Raw genomic sequence first — 10587 nt, forward strand, 5'->3', positions numbered from 1 at the left:
AACTTTTTCCTATTTATCGTGGGCAGTCGCTCGATAGCTGGCAACATCAATGGAGTGAAGGGAGCTTGGGACGATGGCTACATTCAATTATCCCTAAGGTGTCGAAGTTTGCATGGTTCAAAGGGTTGGACTTGGGTCGAGACTTCATACGCATGATGTTTCGTCTCATGTCCAATCACTATTGTCTAAACGCTCATTTGTTCCGTGTGGGGTTGGGAGACAGCAATCTCTGTGAATGTGGACGAGGTTACCAGGACGCTGATTGCATCCTTTGGTCTTGTGCGGAGTATCGTGGAGTTAGATCACATTTTTATGATTCCCTTCGGGCACGAGGTAGACAACCTAATGTTCCAGTTCGGGATATTTTGGCTAGACGCGATCTGGAGTTTATGAAACTCATATATATTTACTTTAAGAATATTAACCTTTGATTGTAAGTTTGATTAACCTTGTGTTTAGTTTGTATTTTGTACGTGTGGGGGGTTTTTTTTCAATGTTTGTTTTCAAGATGAATAGAAAGAATTTCATGCTTTAGGATTAATTAAAACAGTTGTATCGTAAACCACATTTGAAACCTCTTTCTTCCCTTTTCCCATCCAAAAAATTGTAAATCTCCACTAACCTCGAGACAACCGCGAGTACTCGGTCCAGTTCCTTTAACTTTAAATTTAAGACAGTAATAATGTATAACGCAAAGGATAACTCGGCTCTGTAAAGTTTATTCGATTGAGCCTGTACAAATAAAGTAATTATAAAAAAAATTACTTTGTAAAAATGAATACCAGCTTGGGTGTCAGCATCAGGGTATTATTTGACCTGGAACTGGGTAATGAAGTGGTATGACAACCGGAGTCTAGGAGAGAATAATCACTATCATTTTATTTATCCAACCGATTCGATTGTGGTGGTGTGAATGCTACTCCACCAGTTTCAATGAGATTGCTGCGCCCTTCTTAACAAACCATCCTGTTGGAAGCTTAATAAGGAAAGGAGATTCTTAAATTTCCGTGAATTTCACGAAAGTGTCTCTACATACGGATCCGCCCCTCCATTTTTGGCCCTTCATACAGCGATATTGTGAACTCAGATCGGTAGCTCAAATTGATCTTGCCATTAAGCGGACCTGCATGCAAGACAAGATGTATATCACAGTTCCAAGTGTTTTTGAAAAACTACAAGGGACAGCCCTATGGGGTTGTACGAAATGGTGACGTAGGACTACGTGGTCTTATATAATAAATCTTATTTGTTAACTGCAGCAGGAGCATGTGTTTTGTGTAGGAATAGGAATTTGAGCAGGGCTCTCTCTGTTTATATTATTATTATTATTTAGCTTTATTTAGGAGGCTTTCAGCCTTAGGCTGGTTCGCCTCCAAGACTCTCTGTTTATACTCTTTAGTATGACTTACTTGACATAGATGGCCCACAGCGACTCACAAAGAACTACTGATTCCGATCAATAGTGGTGCGCAGTGTTGGGAAAATATAAAAAAAATCAAATCTCACCAACGCCCAAGATCACGTTTGATTTTCGTAGACAAAAATCAACAAGCAAACAACTGCGGTTTATTTTGAAAGCTGTGATATCGCAGCTCGGAATATCAAGCAAACAAAACTCACCAACTGCAAATCTCACCAAACTGTGGTGAGATTGAGTTTACTGATTTTTGCTTAGCAATCGAAACTTCCATACCGGCTTGTAATAGTCCCTTCGCGTCTGCCATCGGTGAAGATTGAAAAGAGATAGCAAACTATGCTTTCTCTTTCTAAGAAAATGATGTGCAATGGAATCATTTTTTTTTTTTTTTTCCTTTGGTTTGTTTTTTTTGTCGATCTTGTTTTCCGTGCTGAGCACCAATGCTACCGACGTGCCAGGAAGGCAGCTCCCACACCTGGACCCTACCTATCGACCCATCAACTCATGAACCGGGGACCAACGGCTTTACTTCCCATCCGAAGGAAGGCGTGATCAGAGATGTTATGCCTCAGAACATCCCGGCGGCGCCGGCTGGGATTGAACCCAGGCCTGCTGGGGTGAGAGGTAATCACGGGAATCATTTTTGTGTCGACTCAACTATCAGCTTGATTTTTGCACGTTGTGAATAGTCTCGCAATATCAAAGGAGCTTTTAAAATCAATATCAAGCATGATATTTTGTTCCAATATCACGCGTGATATTGTGAGCGCATGAGAGCGGAAAAATATCAATTGATTTCTGATTTTGCCAACACTGGTGGTGCGGCTTCTTGCAGGCAGTCTTTCGTTGTGTACTGAAGAACAATATTCAACGCCACAAGCCAAAAGCACTGCTGATGCTAATACCGACCACCAGACACCACCACACACGGTGATTGAAATTAAATCAGCGGTGAGGGCAGTCTTGATAGCTAGCTGCTTGCGGGGAGCCTTTCGTTATGTACTGGAAAACACCACCACTCATCACGCGGTGATTGAATAAACACCGTTTGGTGAGACCGGATGGAATTCCAACTTAGAAATCTGTGTTAGGGAAATTGCTTTTCGCAGGCAATCAGTGATAATTTTAACTATAGCAACAGATGAACATTCGTGCAATTTTCAATAATGACATTTTCAAAAATGATAAAGACTTAATTTAAACAGATGTGTTGAAATATTTCTGATCGATTGGTGATAAAATTATTAAAATTGATTCAGGGGCAGCTGAGTTATTAACGTTCAAAATCTTTCATAATTTTGTTACATTTTCCATTTCCGGTTTTTACAAAGTGTACCCCCATATAGATCACAGACGTAGTCCTACGTCAAAAGCACGGAGCTTTAGGATCAGTTTCATGATTTGACCACTTTTACGGATATTCCGAATCTGTTAGTGGACCTTCCTGTGGTCCTCAATGTAAATTAGCTGGTCTCAACTCCGAATTTATTGTGATAAGACGTTTATGAGTGGTTTCTAAAAAATCGTGGAGCTTTAGGATCAGTTTCATGAATTGACACCTTATGCGAATGTGCCAGATCTTCTAGTGGACCAACCCGTGATTCTCAGCGTCCAGTTACTGGACACAACACAGAATTCATTTTGATAAGAAGTGTTTGAGTGGTTTAGAAAAAATTGCTGAGATCTAGGATAAGTTCCATGAATTGACCACTTTTACGCATGTTCCGGATCTTCCACAGGGCCAGACTTGTGACCTACTGGAAACTGACTATTCCCAAAAGGTGGCCAACTATCTGCTTAACAACTTCTCCAAAGACATCAGGAAGTTTTGGTCCCAATTACCTCAAAACCCATATGGTAAGTGAATTCGATAATGCCGGATCAACCGCATTATAGGAACCAGTACTGAGATTTGTCATTGTCATTGACAGACTTTTGCGCGATATTGACAAAATTGTTTTTCATAAAGTCAGGGATAGACTTGATCTTTAAAAAAAATCTTTGTCAAAATCTCATTCATTTTTTCGTTAATGACAAAGATTCACCTGGTAACAGAAAGGGTAATTTCTTGCATTCTGAGACACATTATTGTTATCCAAGCTGTTCAGGCCGTAGATGCTTGTTCACTTTAATGGCTCCATGTAATTGTTTTCCTCAAGCCATTTAATTTCATTTTAAATTTAGCTAATAAACAAATCAGCACATGTTCGTCACTGACAAAAATGCCACTGACAATTGACATGGTTTGCCTTGACGATGACTGTTAGCTCAAACGAGTGACCAAAGCAGAATTTTGAGTATCACCGTGTATTGTCGAAATTGTGCAGCAGTGATAGGAACCCAGTGGCACCCGTAATATAGGAATCCGGCAAAAACGAATCCGTACTATATTAATCTTTTCTGTATACAGCCATTGCATAGCAAAACGATATAGTGAAGAATTTCGTAAAAATTTGTAGTTTTATTCCTTATCGCAAAATATCAGACCAGTATTTTAGTTTTATTTTATCAATTGGCTGACAATTTCCATGTTAAGATGGCCCAAAAAATATTTTTTTTTCAAAGATGACTTTTTTCAAAAATTTATAACTTTTGAACCACTGAGCCAATTTCAAAGATTAAAATATCAAATGAAAAGTAATAAAATATTCTTTTTAGCGAATCTTTAATGATATTCAAAAAATTGGATTTTGCATTGACAACATTGATTGTATTTGTTTTTATGGTTTGTAGACAGAGGACGCAACATGTTTTTTATATTTTTTCTTGAACATTTAGGTTTTTTTACATAAAATATCAAAAAATCAGCGGTAATTTTTTGTTTGTTTTCGTGTTATATTTGTTTGTTGAAGTTATCTAGTTTTGGGTTTTCGCTCAATACTCCTATGTGACTAGACCTATGCGGCTCCATTGATACAGTGCTAACAAAGTAACATAATTTATACCTATTTGATTCGATCTACATTTATTTGCATGATTGTTTGTTATGAGCACTCACTTACATTGTGCAAAAATTCTGCCATTTTGAATCTTGCAATTTTTTTTAAAGAAATAGAAATGACGTCTTTGACAAAGCTGAAGGATAGAATAAATTATCCCTATAATATAGGGGAAATGGATGTAATGTAGGGCTTAATGCCCCTAATTTGAGCCTTTAAATAAATTCAGCAATGGACTTAATTTTCAATAGCGACCAAAATATTCATTAATACCGTCCCAATGACGCGTTCATCTAGATTAAACTGATAAGTAGCAGATTTTTAGCGATGGGCCTAATCTTAGATCCATAGGCCAACATTCGAGCCATTTCCCCTATATCAAAAGATTTGGACTCTTAAAAATTTACAAAAATCGTAAACCAACAAGTTATGGGCAAATTTTTGAACTTTCATTGAGCAATTTTGAAATTTTTGCAAAGAAAACAGTTTAAATGGTTTTGATAAAAACGATTCATTATCGACCGATGCCTTTGATTCCCCTTTATTCGTTTTGTATTAAACTCAGACAAATATTTATGTTCCTTTTTTTTAATCCAGGAGAAGCACCTACTCTTCCCAACTGGTCGCCCTTTATCGCTGCAGAGGAAAAGCATTGAAACGGAACCGAAAATCTATCAAGTTTCCCTGCAGGGGAACTCCACGGCATAGCATAGTAGGTAGTTAGGCAGACGAAGACATGCAGACAGACAGACGGACGGACAGATAGGGCTGCTGCTGCTGCTACTGCTCGCTACTACTGATGATGCTGATGCTCACTACTGATGGGGCAGTGAAGGAAAGCACCCAGCTGAACAGCTTTATTATCGAGTAATTTCCTGTTTCGAGACAACAAGGCGCCTCCGAAATCGTTCCCGCGCGTTCCTTGCTTTCCATATAACGATAACGAGCTCCTATGCCTTGCCCGTCGGCATCGCAGCGGCCGTGCTTGGGACACTACATCAGGAACCGGACGAGCAAATCGAGGCTTGAAGCTTTTGGGAGATTTTTTCTTTTGGTCGGATAATCTTTTGAGAATGTGTGTGTGTGTGTCGGAAGATCTCGGTTGTCGGAATCTTTGATCCGGTGCGATAAGTATCGAAGCGAATGGTGAGTACTCGAAGTCAGTGGGAATTGCAGGTCACTCGATGGCGAGCAAATGACTGATTTTATCGTGTGAACATGCTGCTGTCTATTCTGGGCTGTTGGCTGAGGGATTGCCGGAAAAAGATTTTCGGAAAAATGGATTTGGTTGATTGATATTCCAAAGAAGTATAACAGTTTATTTTTTTCTCATTTTTATCCGAAATGCGAAATGTTCTCTATGTTGTTGTTGTCAATAGATAACGAAAGACAGATTTTAAAGAATGAATAAGCTTCCGCTTTTGCACTCAGAGGCCCGTACCAGCAGGATCAAACCTATATTTAACTTTTCGCTTCACTTTGTCGACTCATTAGCTGAACCTCCCAACAAACTGTGTACCTTTCTGTCTGTAGTATCGACTACGCTTGGCACTGAATGATTGAGTGGTTCCTGGAAGACGAGATTGGGTAAACCACTAATTTGCGAGCCAATATCTGCGCCAGTAAACAACCTTCATTACACATCCAAGCGAAATACTACCCGACCACTTGACGTTTCTAATTAGCCCCAGCTTGATAGCAGCAACCACCGACCAACCAACGACATAAGGATACATCCCAACACAAGCCCATTAAATTTGCACGATTCGTTCGCGAAAGCCAATCAACGGTTGCTGTTTTCGCTAATGGATATTATTGAGGATGAAGCGGGAAACTCAACATCAGCCTAATTTCTACGCCACACAATATTGCCATGCTGCTGGAATTTTCCGAAGGAAGCGGCAGCAAATCGAAATTGCGGAAACCGAACCGGAACTTTGGCTCGATTTAGGGGAGGAATGTAAGCGATACTCGTGCGAACGACGAGAACAGAGCAAACAAAAGTTATATGGCTTGTGCTTGTGATGGTTGTTTGTGTGTGTGTGTAGGATGTATCCGGATTCGATTCGGAAACAAAACAAACCAAGAAGCACCATATTGTGCCACATTCTCCGTGCTCAATCGGCACGTCACGAGCATGGCCAATTGAAATTTGACCATAAATCATAGTAAGAGTCATGGGAGACGGGCAATGATGAATATATTTGCTTTCGGCTTCCGATTGCCTCTGGTGATGGATGCAATGAATAAGAACACAAACAAAAAGGGAATGATTGCCGTATTTTAAGACGTTGGCATTTGGGAAATTCAGCAGCACCGGTGGTTCAGTGGTAAGCGTGATTACCTCTGATATTCTAAACTGATCGCCAATTCTAAAATTAACAGTTAATTCCGTTGTTTGTGATAAATTTCACTTTCGCCTGTTGTCCTTCGTTCATCTTTGGCTTGTACATTTTTGCTACCTTTCTCGGTAGGATGACTTTGGTTGCGTATGGATTTACGTCAATCCTCATTCTACTTCAGTTCAGAGAAAGACAAATTTCCCGTAAAAACATGGCACTGTTGTTTTATTACCAATCAATTCAACCTTCCCGTAACTCAGTGTCGGATTTTTCCAACCGGATGCAAAAGGAACAAATCACTGTCAATAATTGTACAAAAGCATCTTAACCATAAAAATGGGGTCACTCATAATTGATTCGATCGCTTTGACCACGCCTAGATCACGTCCAAAAGTCTGGTTCGATTCACCGCTCAGTATTTTTCAGTTCAGCATTGAAAAGCTGAGTAAAGTTCAGCCCCTCTGAATGGGGATTCATTCGACGTTGCCCTAATCTTTGGTCATCTAAAGACCCATTCAGCCGAGGGTTCTCCCCTTGCCGGACCTTTGAAACGATACAAAATAGCACACGGCGATTTCAAGAAAAAAAAAGAAACATAAAGTGGTACACCTTGTAATGGAATTATGAAACCACTCTTCTTTCAAGCACTCCCTCGAGACGATATGGTCCTATATGGAACAAAAAAAAAAATTGGATCCAAAACGGTGAATGTGGCAGCAGAATTGTAATTGAATTTGAAACCCGGCCTTCGGTTCTTCTCCCAGACAAGTGCGCGGGTCCCGTACGAACCTTCGTGGTAGGATAACGATAACCAGCTCCGGGGTGGCGTGGCGGTGGCGGCGGAAACATCAAGTGGGAAAATTGAGTGCGAAAGAAAAATTCTCGCCAAGATATGAGCACCCACAGAAAAAAAGAAAAATGAGACCGACTCGAATTCGATTTGGAGGCAGAGCCATCCAACGGACGACGCTCGGAAATCGACTGTTATTTATAGAAAATTTTTATTGCATTTCACGCCGATAAAGTTTCCACTTTCGAAGGGCAATTCCGATCCGATTGGATCGATGGCAACCATTTCCGACTACACATTCCCGGCTGGCTTGGACGCTGGGGCGTAAGTTGTTCGGTTTTAGAGACTTTCAATCGAGCCGGCTGTATCGGGGAGTCGTAAAATGGGCTACAATTTGCACTAATCGATCGGCAGTAAACTTTTGCCATCAATCCGTTGCGGTTTGCGGAAAATTCCGTTGAAGGTTGTTGGAAGTTTAGTCAATATAGTTGAACTGGGTCGGATCGACTGACGGAATGAGAGAGGAACTAGGGTGCATCTCGAATTGGGAAATCCTGCCGATCTAATGCCGGGACGCCAGATTTGCAGACATGTATGTTTGCAATGGTGGATCTGCTAAGATCGTCAGAAAACATTTCGAGCTACATGGGTCCGGGTTTTGCCGGTTTTCATGCATTTCTTTGAGGGCTCTCTTTAAAGCTTTTCAAATCGTTGACAGTAGGCCGAATGTTGACCCCCTTAATAGTCAAAAATGCATGACATACATCAATTTGGTGTAGTTCTACGTCATACTGCGGTCATGTCTAAGATACAACACTTTATTTTTTGACTTAGGATTACATCTCGGATTTCTAAATGGGTATACACTTTGTGAAAACCGAAAATGGAACATGTAACGAAATTATGAAAGATTTTGAACGTTAATAGCTCAGCTGCCCCTGGACCAACCTCAATGATTTTATCACCAATCTATCAGATATATTTCTACGCATTGATAGCAATTCCGACTGCTGATTTACAGAAACTATTGAAAAAGTGATAATGTCAAGCATTGTCCAGTGTACAAATAAAAATTGATTAAGTTATCACAATCTTCGTTCCGGTGAGAGTGGTCGCCACATCAGCAGCGTGCCATCCAAAGCTCCAAAGGACATCGAACTAGCCGGGGAAGGTGAAAGCCCAAATAAAATGTCTGCGAAGACAAGTGGAGTTGGAGCAAACGGAACCTCTCAAAGGTGTGGCTCCGCAGGGCCAACTACCGTTCAAACGAGCGGCACGAAGGCCTAGCGAATACGAAGGTATGCCATGTTTTCTAAAACTTCCTGCGTGTGAAGCGGTTAACATGTAGGTAGTTAAACCATTTATCTTCCATAGGAAAACACCGTCTGCCAAAACTGGAAAATCTACCGAAGGCGAATGGTAATGATACATATACTGGACAGCCGTTGTAAATCTCAATTACTTTAATACGATTTTGACTGTGAAAGCTATTGCTTATTTATAAGAAAACAAATAGAACTCAACCATATTCAGTGTTTTCTATAAGTTTGGGATATTTTATAGCGTAAATGAATGTATTATTGCATTAGCAATGAATTGATGTGATCGACCATAATACAGTCATGTACAATAGTACATCTAGCGACATCTGTTGCAAACATGGTTGAACAGAGTTTAAATTTCAATCCAACAGGTGGAGCTAGCGTAGCAACACTAGCGTTCTGGGTGGCAAAGAAGTGCAGAAACGACATGAAACTTAAACTTAACTCTTGATCGAGAATCCATAACGGCGGATTCAAATGTGCAGCGGACCCATCTGTCAAAACCACAGAAATTTGTTATCTAGATAAAAATAATTTGCCCGGAATAGATTAGACACGAACCAACTCATACATTTTGTATGCGAGTTCGTGGCTAGGATACACATTTTCCGCGAACACGGCGGCAGATGTCAGTTTTGCGATCTGATCATAAATTTGACGGTATCTTGTATGGTCATTCATGTCGGTTTGTCGGTGGTTCAGTTGCCCTTTGCTTTCAAGGTAATTCTTGCTCAAAATGACGCTACTGTAGGGGAACTAGCGGCAAGAAGGTCATCCGGGGAAAGTGTGCCACCCTCAATATATTATGAAAATGAAAACATTTCAATCCTATCTCACCATGAATCTATGCATGGTATTCTTATGAAGCTTTCTAAACAAATTAAACCGAAACGAAGTCGTAAAAAATTTAAAAAGCTTTTCGACCCATCATTTCATAGACCGGGGATCAACGGCTTTACTTCCCTTCCGAAGGAAGGTGAGACCATAGATTTTATGCCTCAGAAAATCCCAGCGGCGCCGACTGGGATTGAACTCAGGCCTTTTGGGGTCACCGTTTTTGCACTTACTCATATTTTGGGGTTAATAATCAAAATGGAAGGTATAAGAAATTTATCACTTTTATCAAAATGAAAAAAAGCTTCTCACCATGAACCTTTAAAACCCATTCTTCATTGAAGTAACATGGATTTTAACTAAATTTCTTCTCTCTTTCAAGAACTGCTCATTGCTCCGGGAATATAAAATTTAAATGCCAAAACGCTTGCGGATTGGATTGCTTATTTCGGCAAATTCTTGCAATTTTCTATCTAGGGCTGTTCTGAAAATCAAGGCCTGAAACTCGAAACACCCTAACCATTCTGCTCGGAACGGAACGCCCGTCCTGAGAAAATCCTCTGGGCTGTAACATTCTCAACCGAAGCCGTCCTTCTTTCCACATCCAACCGCTCACAAGAACGGCAATTTCCACTGCTAATCGAATGGAAACGGCAACCGCCTAGCTTCAAGTGAAAGCATCCAAATTTATCGTCGCCCTAAAGCATTGCTTCACTACAACACGGCTCAATGCACCGAAAGGCTTCTTGCCACCAGCCACCGCACCGGAATGCATAAATGTTTGCCCATTGCGAGCTGCACACGGTCGTCGTCCCGAAACATGCACTTGCCCACGAATGGCGGTGGCGTCCGACCGTCGTCCGTCCACTACTGTGGGGCACAAGTTTTGCTTTTGAACCGGAACCAGCAATGACGCTGAATTGCTTCGTAATTGTGTTTATGA

The sequence above is a fragment of the Ochlerotatus camptorhynchus genome, unplaced genomic scaffold, assembly GCF_037179485.1.
Source record: "Ochlerotatus camptorhynchus isolate MF236.1 unplaced genomic scaffold, CSIRO-AGI_Acam_v1.1 ptg000232l, whole genome shotgun sequence".
NCBI classification, from domain to species: domain Eukaryota; kingdom Metazoa; phylum Arthropoda; class Insecta; order Diptera; family Culicidae; genus Ochlerotatus; species Ochlerotatus camptorhynchus.